This window comes from Triticum urartu, chromosome 4A, assembly GCF_056163025.1.
Source record: "Triticum urartu cultivar PI428250 chromosome 4A, HENAU_Tu73, whole genome shotgun sequence".
Classification (NCBI taxonomy): Eukaryota; Viridiplantae; Streptophyta; class Magnoliopsida; order Poales; family Poaceae; genus Triticum; species Triticum urartu.
Window position 1 is genome coordinate 239,217,085 of NC_141876.1, and position 13,875 is coordinate 239,230,959.

Here is a 13,875-nt window from a genome sequence, read left to right on the forward strand (position 1 = left end):
TGAATGGTGAATATGTGGACTCATGTGCGCCACCTCAAAAGAGTTGCTTGCAGTCGTAGTTCAGGTTAGCCACTGAGTCAAAGCTGGCTTGCTGTAGTTAAACTCCACCACCCCCTTTATTGATACCGATGCATATGTAGATAGTTCTGATGTAAGTCTTGCTGGGTACATTTGTACTCACGTTTGCCTATTTTATGCTTTGCTTGTCCTTGGGAATGATATACCCCAAAAAAATGTGTTAAACACATTTTCCTTTCCATTGTTCTGTTTAGTCTGATACATATGTTTTCCTTTCCATTGTTTTGTTTAATCTTTCTTGTGAGCTATATGATCTAAGCAGTAATATTCTCCTGCTTTTGTAAGCACCTCGATGTACAACTCTGTTAGTAAGAACCTGTTACTATTGTTGATGACATTCCGGTATCCAACGATGGACGAGAACTTTGCCTAATGGTCCGCCTCGTTCAATGAGCAGGAAAAGGGTTCTCTTCGTCCCTTGCCCTTGGTACCAAAGTTGTTGCCAACATAACTGACAGGCTACCCTCTGACAGGCCTTACTTACATGATCGTGCAAGACGTCATCACCCTTCCTACTTTTAGCCCACATGGTGGGCCCATAACCCACAGTTCCACAGGATCGAAACCTGACTCTCCTGTACACCCACTGTTCCCAAAGTTATTCCTCCCGCGTGGAATCGTATGTAATTCATGAGCCACCTCCCGATGAGATCATCAATTCTGGCATCGGACACAATAATTAATCCGTTGCTTTGAAACCCCTTTCACCTTCTGGCTAGGCATCGAACGATTGTCTATCCGCTTGAAACTTCTTATTGTACCGTCTTACTTTGCTCTCGATGTGTTTCATTTGTTCAACTCCAGAGATAGTCATGTGTTCATTCATGGGATAACCCCAGATGATTACCCCTTATAGCATCCTATCGTTATCGACCTGCCCCTTATCTATTCGTAAGTACGATGGAGTTCCCGAAGAAAGGATACCGACTTCATCATGATGACCTGGAGAAGATCAACTTAATGGATCTACCTCCTCAAGAAGAGTAACCAAGACCAACAAGACCCGTTAGGATTTCGTAACCTATTTCCTTCCGCGCACTTCCCCTCTTAAATCTCGGGATGAGATTTCTTATAGTGGAAGAGAATTGTGACGCCCGGGTAATTAAGCTACAGTGATCCTCTACTAATGATGCCATGTCACCTCGATTATAGTTGCTAATCTCGAGTTAGTTCGAAACCGATTCAAATTCAAAATTAAAATGTAGGCAAACAACAAAAGTTTTCAAACAATAAAACTAAAATGTTCGGGTTGTGCCAAATAATGTGTAGGTAATTATGGTGGAGAAACCACAGTTTTATAAAATATGTATAATACTATAAGATGAATAAAACTATAGACAAAACAATTAAATTAAATGCCTTTTCTATTTTGTAAAATACTAAATTGTTCTGTTTAGGGTAAATCTTTTTATGGCAGTGGGTTTAGTGCAATGCTAAATTTAGGAGTTGAAATTATGTTTTTACAAAATTAAAATAAAACAGAAAAGAAAAAGAAATAAAAGAAAAAAGGTTACAAAAACAGAAAACCTAAACTAAAAAAAGGAAACAGCACCCCCACTGGGCTCCGGCCCAGCTGGCCTGCCCAACTGGGCCTTGGCCCAACTGGCCGAAACCAGTCAGACCGGCCCACCCGGTGCCCCCCTGTATAACCCCTCACCCCCGCAAACCCTAACCTAAATCCCCCCACTCCTCACTCCCCATGATCCCCATCCCCCCCATGCGCGAGATCTGGATCGGGGGCGCTCCAGCGCACGCCGCCCCGATCCCGTCGCCCCCGAGCCCGACGTTGGCGCCCAACCTGACGCCGCCCCACTGTCGCCGGCCTGCCCCGCCCCACTGCTCCTTCACCGCACGCCATCGGCCTCGCCTGCTGTCACCATGCTGCCACCCGAGGACCTCGTCGCCGTCACCCTCCTACCTCGTCGCCACGCCTGGACGCCAACGCAGATCGCCGCGCCGCCACCTCGTCGGACCGCCACCCCGTCGTCGTCCCCGTGCCCTACTACCTCCCGTGAGCCCCCCTCCTTCTCCTCTTCCCCGCGCTCCGACCGCGCACCTGGACGCCCGCACCGTCTGCGCCCGGCGCATGGCCGCGCCCCTATTTCCCCCCGCTCTGCTCCGCCTCCGGCCGCGACCAAACCCGCATCCGCTTGGTCCCGCTTGACCCGCCTCCCCTGCTCCTATGGACGCCGAGCCTCCCCACCGGCCCCGGCGCGAGCCCTTGCCGTCGCTGCACCACCGCAACCGCCGTGAGCACACACACCCGCACTTCGCCGCCCACCGCTGCCTTCCCCCTACCACGTCGCGCTCGTCGCCGTCCTTGGTGTTGGCGCCGTCGTCCCGTGCCCCGCCTCCGCCTGTGGCCCCGCAGACCACGCCACACCGGCGGCCAGTTCTGGCACCCCGCGGCGCCCCGGGTCTGCCCTTCGGGTGCAAACGCCCGGGTGCCCGCTGCCCGTTGCACCCGCAACCGCGCCCTGTACTCGCTAAGGCCACAGGGGCCTATGACAGCTGGGCCCCGTGCCCCAGAACATAAAAAATGAATTAAAATGAATTAAAAAAGGATAAATAAACAATAATAAAATTAATTAATTAATTAACTAACTAACCAAATAATTAACTTAATTAATTCTGTTTAAAATAACTAATTATGATTAATTAACCTAATGACAAATTAACCTAATTAACTACTATTAATTAACAGAACAGTCAATGACATGTGGGGCCCACATGTCAGTTCGACTAATTCAACGCCCTATTGATTGATGACATCGTGCTGATGTCATGTTGACATCAGCAAACACTATTCTGGATAATGTTGATTTAAAAAGTTAAATAAATTCAAAAAATGATTTAAGTCTTTTAAAATCAATATAAAATAAAACGTAGCTCGGATGGAAAAACTTTGTACATGAAAGTTGCTCAAAATGACGAGACGAATCCGGATATGCAGCCCGTTCGTCCGCCACACACCCCTAGCATATCAAACACGCAACTTTCCCCCTCTGGTTCACCGGTCCAAAAACGCGAAACACCGGGGATACCTTCCCGGATGTTTTCCCCCTTCGCCGGTATCTGCTCCTACTGCGTTAGGTCACCCCTAGCACCGCGTATCACCATGTTATGCTTTGTGTTGCTTTGATTGCTCTGTTATTTATTATGTTCCCCCTCCGTTACTTCCTTCCGGTAGACCCCGAGACTGCCGGCGACCACAGTTCGACTACGGTGTTGACGACCCCTCTCTTGCCGGAGCAACCAGGCAAGCCCCCCCTTTGATCACCAGATATCGCCTATTCTTCTCTATACTGCTTGCATTAGAGTAGTGTAGCATGTTACTACTTTCAGTTAATCCTATACTGCTGCATAGCCTGTCCTTGCTACTACTGTTGTTACCTTTACCTGCTATCCTACTGCTTAGTATAGGATGCTAGTGTTCCATCAGTGGCCCTACACTCTTGTCTGTCTGCCATGCTATACTACTGGGTCGTGATCACTTCGGGAGGTGATCACGGGCATATACTATATAATTTACACTGTTACATTACCTGTGGTACTGTTCGGAGTTGGGGGCTGAACGGGCAGGTGGCTCCATCCCGGTAGAGGTGGGCCTGGGTTCCCGACAGCCCCCGATTGTTACTTTGTGGCGGAGCGACATGGAAGGTTGATACCACCTAGGAGAGAGGTGGGCCTGGCCCTGGTCGGCGTTCGTGGATACTTAACACGTTTAACGAGATCTTGGTATTTGATCTGAGTCTGGCCACTGGCCTATACGCACTAACCATCTACGCGGGGACAGTTATGTGCACTCAACGTCGTGGTATCAGCTGAAGCCTTCATGACGTCAGTGACTGAGCGGCGCACACCGGATTGGAACGTAAGCCTGCTCTTGTATTAAGGGGGCTAGTTCTGCTTCCGGCCGCCCTCGCAACGTGCAGGTGTGCAACGGGCGATGGGCCCAGACCCTTGCGCCATATGATTTAGACCGGCGTGCTGACCTCTCTGATGTGCCTAGGTAGGGCTGCGACGTGTTGATCTTCCGAGGCCAGGCATGACCCAGAAAAGTGTGTCCGGCCAAATGGGATCGAGCATGTTGGGTTATGTGGTGCACCCCTGCAGGGAAGTTAATCTATTCGAATAGCCGTGATCTTCGGTAACAGGACGACTTGGAGTTGTACCTTGACCTTATGACAACTAGAACCAGATACTTAATAAAACACACCCTTCCAAGTGCCAGATACAACCGGTGATCGCTCTCTCACAGGGCGACGAGGAGAGGATCATCGGTTAGGATTATGCTACATGATGCTACTTGGTGAACTTACCATCTACTCTCTTCTCCTGCTGTAAGATGGAGGTGGCTAGAAGCGTAGTCTACGATAGGACTAGCTATCCCCCTCTTATTCCGGCATTCTGCAGTTCAGTCCACATATGATACCCTTCATCCATTTGATACCAATGCATACATATGTAGGGTAGCTCCTTGCTTGCGAGTACTTTGGATGAGTACTCACGGTTGCTTTGCTCCCTCTTTTCCCCCTTTCTATACCCGATTGCTACGACCAGACGTTGGAGCCCAGGAGCCAGACGCCACCGTCGTCGACGACGACTACTCGGGAGGTGCCTACTACTACGTGTAGCCGCTGGCGGCGACCAGGAGTAGTTTAGGAGGATCCCAGGCAGGAGGCCTGCACCTCTTTCGATCTGTATCCGATTTTGTGCTAGCCTTCTTAAGGCAAACTTGTTTATCTTATGTCTGTACTCAGATATTGTTGCTTCCGCTGACTCGTCTATGATCGAGCTCTTGTATTCGAGCCTTCGAGGCCCCTGGCTTGTAATATGATGCTTGTATGACTTATTTTATTTGTAGAGTTGTGTTGTGATATCTTCCCGTGATTCCCTGATCTTGATCGTACACGTTTGCGTGTATGATTAGTGTACGATTGAAACGGGGGCGTCACACTGTTGGTTCTGATCAACCACATGTGGTGCATCAAATTCAATGAAGATCGTCAGTATACACGCTATTACACCGACCGCGCACCAGGCTGCAGCTGCGTCGTCCCTTTGGACAACAGTGTCACCATCCCATGGTTTTCTCAGCGATTGCACCAACCAGCGCGCTACCACTGCGTCGCCCCTTCGGGCCATAGTGCCGCGGCCCGCGGCCCACCGCTGTCCTGAGGTCGTCCATTCCAGGTTGTCCCCGTGGCTGCGTCGACCCTCGCATCGCTGCTTCATCATCCCATCGGGCCATAGCAAGCGTGGCTGATAACCCATAAGTATAGGGGTTCGTAACAGTTTTCGAGGGTAGAGTATTCAACCCAAATTTATTGATTCGACACAAGGGGAGTCAAAGAATATTCTCAAGTATTAGCAGCTGAGTTGTCAATTCAACCACACCTGGAAACTTAATATCTGTAGCAAGGTATTCAGTAGCAAAGTAATATGATAGTAGTGGTAACGGTGGCAAAAGGTAACAGTAGAAAAAGTAATATTTTTGGGTTTTATAGTGATGGTAACAGTAGCAACGGAAAAGTAAATAAGCGAAGAACAATATAGGAAAAGCTCGTAGGCATTGGATCGGTGATGGATAATTATGCCGGATGCGATCGATCATGTAACAGTCATAACACAGGGTGACACAGAACTAGCTCCAGTTCATCAATGTAATGTAGGCATGTATTCCGAATATAGTCACACGTGCTTATGAAAAAGAACTTGCATGACATCTTTTGTCCTACCCTCCCACGGCAGCGGGGTCCTAATGGAAACTAAGGGATATTAAGGCGTCCTTTTAATAGAGTACCGGACCAAAGCATTAACACATAGTGAATACATGAACTCCTCAAACTACGGTCATCACCGGTAAGCATCCCGATTATTGTCACTTCGGGGTTAACGGATCATAACACATAATAGGTGACTATAGACTTGCAAGATAGGATCAAGAACTCTCATATATTGGTGAAAACATAATAGGTTCAGATCTGAAATCATGGCACTCGGGCCCTAGTGACAAGCATTAAGCATAGCAAAGTCATAATAACATCAATCTCAGAATATAGTGGATACTAGGGATCAAACCATAACAAAACTAACTCGATTACATGATAAATCTCATCCAACCCATCATCGTCCAGCAAGCCTATGATGGAATTACTCACACACGGTGGTGAGCATCATGAAATTGGTGATGGAGGAAGGTTGATGATGACGATGGCGACGGATTCCCCTCCCCGGAGCCCCGAACGGACTCCAGATCAGCCCTCCCGAGAGAGTTTAGGGCTTGGCGGCGGCTCCGTATCGTAAAACGCGATGAATCCTTCTCCCTAATTTTTCTCTCCCCGAAAGTGAATATATGGAGTTAATGTTGACGTCGGTGGAGCATCAGGGGCCCACGAGGCGGGGGGGGGGGGGGGGGGGGGGGGTAGGGCGCGCCCCCACCCTCGTGGACAGGTGGTGGGCCCCCTGACATGGATCTTTCTTCCAGTATTTTTTATATATTCCAAAATAATTCTTCGTTGATTTTCAGGCCATTCCGAGAATTTTTATTTTTGCACAAAAATAACACCATGGCAATTCTGCTGAAAACAGCGTCAGTCCGGGTTAGTTCCATTGAAATCATGCAAGTTAGATTCCAAAACAAGGGCAAAAGTGTTTGGAAAAGTAGATACGATGAAGACGTATCAACTCCCCCAAGCTTAAACCTTTGCTTGTCGTCAAGCAATTCAGTTGATAAACTGAAAGTGATAAAGAAAAACTTTTACAAACTCTGTTTGCTCTTGTAGTTGTAAATATGTAAAGCCAACATTCAAGTTTTCAGCAAAGATTATGAACTAACCATACTCACAATAACACTTAGGTCTCGTGTTTACTCATATCAATGACATAATCAACTAGCGAGTAATAATAATAAATCTCGGATGACAACACTTTCTCAAAATAATCATGATATGATATGACAAGATGGTATCTCGCTAGCCCTTTCTGAGACCGCAAAACATAAATGCAGAGCACCTTTAAAGATCAAGGACTGACTAGACATTGTAATTCATGGTAAAAGAGATCAAGTCAAGTCATACTCAATGTAAACTAACAATAATGGATGCAAATGACAGCGGTGCTCTCCAACTGGTGCTTTTTAATAAGACGATGATGACTCAACATAAAAGGTAAATAGATAGGCCCTTCGCAAAGGGAAGCAGGGATTTGTAGAGGTGCCAGAGCTCGGTTTTGAAATTTGAAGGTTTAGAGTTTGGCACACACAATCTTACTTGGAACAGCAGGTAGATACCGTATATAGGTGGGTATGGTGGACTCATATGGAACAACTTTGGGTTTTATGGAATTGGATGCACAAGCAGTATTCCTGCTTAGTACAAGTGAAGGCTAGAAAAAGACTGGGAAGCAACTAGCTAGAGAGCGACAACAGTCATGAACATGCATTAAAATTAATCAACACCAAATGCAAGCATGAGTAGGATATAATGCACCATGAACATAAATATCGTAGAGGCTATGTTGATTTTGTTTCAACTACATGCGTGAACATGTGCCAAGTCAAGCCACTCGAATCGTTCAAAAGAGGATACCACCCTACCATACCACATCACAACCATTTTAATAGCATGTTGGCACGCAAGGTAAAGCATTATAAACTCCTAGCTAATTAAGCATGGCATAAGCAACTATAATCTCTAATTGTCATTGCAAATATGTTTTTTTCATAATAGGATGAATCAGGAACGATGAACTAATCATATTTACAAAAAGAAGAGAGGTCGAGTGCATACCAGCTTTTCTCATCTCAATAAGTTCATCATATAATCATCATTATTGCCTTTCACTTGCACAACCGAATAGTGTGGATAATAATAATAGTGCACGTGCATTGGACTAAGCTGGAATCTGCAAGCATTCAATTCAAGAGAGAAGACAAGGTAATATGGGCTCTTTGTTAGATAAAAAACAATGCATATAAGAGCCACTCAACATTTTCATTATGATCTTATCCTCTCGACCCCAAATAAAAGAAACAAAACTATTTACACGGGGAAACTCCCAACAAGCAAAATAAGAATGAGAAATCTTTTTAGGTTTTCTTTTTAATTACTACCACTACAGGCATGGAAAGTAAATTAGCTAAAAAGCTACAACTAATTTTTTTTGTTTTTTCTTAAGGTTTATCAAACACACAAGAAGAAAGCGTAAAAAGGAAAATAAACTAGCATGGATGATACAGTGAAAAAGTATGAGCACCGATAACTAGCATGAGTGTATGAACATGAATGTAATGTCGGTGAGAGATACGTACTCCCCCAAGCTTAGGATTTTGGCCTAAGTTGGTCTATGGCCACGACTGGCCTGGCAGATATCCAAAGTTGTAGCTGGGGTCGTACTGAGATGAATCCCCCTGGTGCTACTAGTTGGCAATCTCTTCCGGATTCCACTGATAAACAGACTACCGGTGAGGATCAAATTGTGGTTCCGGCTCTGGCTCTGTAGCTGGTGTGGGGTTTCGGTAGGCGTGAATGGCCTCCTACGGAACAAGGTACTTGCCTGCAGATAAGTCAAACAAAGAAGGAGCAGGCAAAGTAATAGTCTCAGGGTGATTTTTATCAAATATCAGCTTGTACTTAAGCATCTTTTCCTTATTCTTAACGATAAAATCATGTGCTACCATACTCTTATAGTCTAGAAAAACAGGAGGCAACAACTTTTCTTCCTTCTCATAATGTCTAATAGGTATGTTAAAATGTGCAGCGAGGCGCGAGGCAAAAATACCTCCCAAGATGGGGCCCTTAGTATGGTTAAGATTTAACAGCTTTGCAACAATAGCGCCCATACTAAATGTGTCATCACGGAACACGACATGGCACAAAATAACAATATCAGGGGCACTAAGATTTCCACACTTTCCGCGACCAATTAAGCATCTACTAGCAAATATTGCAAAGTAACGTAAAACAGGAAAATGTATGCTAGTAATTCTTGCATCGGAAACTCTCCTCGTTTCCCCTACAGTAATTGTATCAATAAAACCTTCCACATTATTACGATGTGGTTCCTCTACACTGCCCTTGAAAGGGATCAAACAAACCCGACAAAAATAACAAAGTGACATCTCCTTATGCTCATCATATAAATAAAATTCCACCATAGGTGGTGAGCTCCTAGCATGGAAATGAAAGTTTTGCACAAAGATATTAGTGAGTAAGAGATACTGTTCGCATTGGTCGTGGAGGAAGGCGGTGAGGCCTGCATTCTCAGCCAACTCATAGAAATCATCATAAATCCCGACCGCTCTCAAGAAATCATCACAAGGCCATTCACATGGCCAGACCTCGGCGGTGCGAGGGAGATTATACTTGGGCTTCTTGTTCTCTTCACTTTGTTTATCCTTCGAGCTTCGGCTCGATGAGCCCCTCAAAAATCTCCTCATCTTTTTCTGAAATTTTCTGAAATTTTTAGCAACTTCAAAATAAATGTGAACCAAACTCAACAAAATTGATAGCAACTACTCCTACAAGTGCCTAGAGACTATATCATGCATTAGAACTACTTGGAACCATATAAATTTGACATGCAAGCTCAAGAACAGGGTCACCTAGGCAGCAAAAATTTGCAATGAATAAAGCACTAGAACAAAAATAATTGGACCATTGGAGGAGTCACGTACCAAAGAACAATCCCCCAAAGCAGTTTTGTGAATGGAGCTTTGAGCTAGGAGATCGAAAATGGCAGCAAGATGAGCTTGGACTCGGGTTTGAGCTGGCTAGTGATTTTTTTGGGAGGAAGGAGTGTGTGGTAGCTGGAATAAGTGGGGGGGGGGGAGAGCCACCATGGGCCCATGAGGTAGGGGGGCGCGCCCTGGACCCCCGTGGCCAGGTGCTTGCTCCCCCTGCAGTGTTCTCAGTGCCAAATATTCTCAAATATTCTAGAAAAAATCATATTTAATTTTCAGGGCATTTGGAGAACTTTTATTTTTGAAGTATTTTTTATTGCATGGATAATTCAGAAAACATACAGAAAAATACTACTTTTGCTTTATTTAATATAATTAACAGAAAGTAAAAAGAGGGTACAAAGAGTCGTGTTTTCTAAATTCATCCATCTCATGCTCATCAAAAGGAATCCACTAACAAGGTTGATCAGGTCTTGTTAACAAACTCATTTCAAATAACATGAAACCGGAGAATTTTCGAATAACACTAGGTTACCTCAACGGGGATATGCATATCCCCAACAATAAGAATATCATATTTCTTATTAACAGTAGGAAGAGGAAATTCAAAACCTCCAATAGTGATTGTTGAAATTTTTCCAATAGAATTGATACTGTGGATTTGAGGTTGTTTCCTCGGAAAGTGTACCGTATGCTCATTACCATTAACATGAAAAGTGACATTGCCTTTGGTGCAATCAATAACAGCCCCTATAGTATTCAAAAAGGGTCTTCCAAGAATAATAGACATACTATCGTCCTCGGAAATAACAAGAATAACAAAGTCCGTTAAAATAGTAATGTTTGCAACCACAACAGGCACATCCTCACAAATACCGACATGTATAGCAGTTGATTTATCAGCCATTTGCAAAGATATTTTAGTAGGTGTCAACTTATTCAAATCAAGTCTACGATATAAAGAGAGAGGCATAACACTAACACCGGTTCCAAGATCACATAAAGCAGTTTTAACATAGTTTCTTTTAATGGAGCATGGTATAGTTGGTACTCTTGGATCTCCAAGTTTCTTTGGTATTCCACCCTTAAAAGTATAATTAGCAAGCATGGTGGAAATTTCATCTTCCGGTATCTTTCTTTTATTAGTAACAATTTCCTTCATATATTTAGCATAAGGATTCATTTTAAGCATATCAGTCAAATGCATACGCAAAAAGATAGGTCTAATCATTTCAGCAAAGCGCTCAAAATCCTCATCATCCTTTTTCTTTGATGGTTTAGGAGGAAAAGGCATGGGTTTCTGAACCCATGGTTCTCTTTCTTTACCGTGCTTCCTAGCAACAAAGTCTCTCTTATCATAATGCTGATTCTTTGATTGTGGGTTATCAAGATCAACAGCAGGTTCAATCTCTACATCATTACCATTACTAGGTTGAGCATCAACATGAACATCATCATTAACATTATCACTAGGTTCATGTTCATTAACAGATTGTGTTTCAGCATCAGAAATAGAGATATTATTGGGATTCTCAGGTGTGTCAATAACAGGTTCACTAGAAGCATGCAAAGTCCTATCATTTTTCTTTCTCTTCCTTTTAGAAGGACTAGGTGCATCAATATTAATTCTCTGAGAATCTTTCTCAATTCTCTTAGGATGACCCTCAGGATACAAAGGTTCCCGAGTCACTTTACCTCCTCTAGTTGCAACTCTAACAGCAAAGTCATTATTTTTACTATTCAATTCATTGAGCAAATCATTCTGAGCTTTAAGTACTTGTTCTACTTGAGTGGTAACCATAGAAGCATGTTTACTAATAAGTTTAAGTTCACCTTTAACATTAGCCATATAATCACTCAAGTGTCCAATCATATAAGCATTGTGTTTCAATTGTCTACCAACATAAGCATTAAAATCTTCTTGCTTAACCATAAATTTATCAAATTCATCCAAACATTGGCTAGCAAACTTAGCAGGAGGGATTTCAGCTTTATCATATCTATAGAGAGAATTTACCTTTACTACCTGTGTTGGGTTATCGAGACCATGTGTTTCTTCAATAGGTGATGAATTAAGACCATGTATTTCTTCAACAGGCGGTAAATTCTTAACATCTTCAGCTTTTATACCTTTTTTCTTTCATAGATTTCTTTGCCTCTTGCATATCTTCAGGACTGAGAAATAGAATGCCCCTTTTCTTCAGAGTTGGCTTAGGAGTTGGTTCAGGAAGTTTCCAATTATTTTCATTGGTCAACATATTATTCAATAGAATTTCAGCTTGATCAACAGTTCTTTCCCTGAAAACACAACCAGCACAACTATCCAGGTAATCTCTGGAAGCATTGGTTAGTCCATTATAAAAGATATCAAGTATTTCATTCGTCTTGAGAGGATGATGAGGCAAAGCATTAAGTAATTGGAGAAGCCTCCCCCAAGCTTGTGGGAGACTCTCTTCTTCAATTTGCACAAAATTATATATCTCCCTTAAAGCAGCTTGTTTCTTATGAGCGGGGAAATATTTAGCAGAGAAGTAGTAAATCATATCCTGGGGACTACGCACACAACCAGGATCAAGAGAATTAAACCATATCTTAGCATCACCCTTTAATGAGAACGGAAATAATTTAAGGATATAATAGTAGCGAGTTTTCTCATCATTAGTAAATAGGGTAGCTATATCATTTAATTTAGTAAGATGTGCCACAACAGTTTCAGATTCATAGCCATAGAAAGGATCAGATTCAACCAGAGTAATTAACTCAGGATCAACATAGAAATCATAATCCTTATAAGTAATAAAGATAGGTGAAGTAGCATAAGTAGGATCATATTTCATTCTAGCATTCAGAGTTTTTTTCTTTAAGCTTAGCTAATAGTTTCTTAATATCACTTGTATCATTGCAGGCAAGAAAGTCTATAGCAGTTTCTTCATCCATAACATAACCCTCAGGAACAACATGCAATTCATATCTAGGGGGAGAATCTTCATCATCACTTTCATCAATATTATCAATTTCAATAATTTCATTCTCTCTAGCCCTAGCAAGTTGTTCATCGAGAAATTCACCAAGTGGCACAGTAGTATCAAGCATAGAAGTAGTTTCATCATAAGTATCATGCATAGAAGTAGCATCATCAATAACATGCGACATATTGGAATTAATAGCATAAGCAGGTTCAGGTGTCGCAAGCTTACTCAAAACAAAAGGTGAATCAAGTGCAGTAGATGGCAGTTCCTTACCTCCCCTCGTAGTTGAGGGAAAAATCTTGGTTCTTTGATCTTTCAAGTTCTTCATAATGATAAGAAGATATAAATCCCAAGTGACTCAAAGAATAGAGCTATGCTCCCCGGCAACGGCGCCAGAAAATGTTCTTGATAACCCACAAGTATAGGGGATCGCAACAGTTTTCGAGGGTAGAGTATTCAACCCAAATTTATTGATTTGACACAAGGGGAGCCAAAGAATATTCTCAAGTATCAACAGCTGAGTTGTCAATTCAACCACACCTGGAAACTTAATACTGCAGCAAGGTATTTAGTAGCAAAGTAATATAATAGTAGTGGTAACGGTGGCAAAAGGTAACGGTTGGAAAAGTAATATTTTTGGGTTTTATAGTGATGGTAGCAGTAGCAGCGAAAAAGTAAATAAGCAAAGAACAATATAGGAAAAGCTCGCAGGCATTGGATCGGTGATGGAGAATTATGCCGGATGCGATCGATCATGTAATATTCATAACATAGGGTGACACAGAACTAGCTCCAGTTCATCAATGTAATGTAGACATGTATTCCGAATATAGTCATATGTGCTTATGGAAAAGAACTTGCATGACATCTTTTGTCCTACCCTCCCATGGCAGCGGGGTCCTAATGGAAACTAAGGGATATTAAGGCCTCCTTTTAATAGAGTACTGGACCAAAGCATTAACACATAGTGAATACATGAACTCCTCAAACTACGGCCATCACCGGTAAGTATCCCGATTATTGTCACTTCGGGGTTAACGGATCATAACACATAATAGGTGACTATAGACTTGCAAGATAGGATCATGAATTCTCATATATTAATGAAAACATAATTTCTATGTCTCCCACCTGGACTAGATC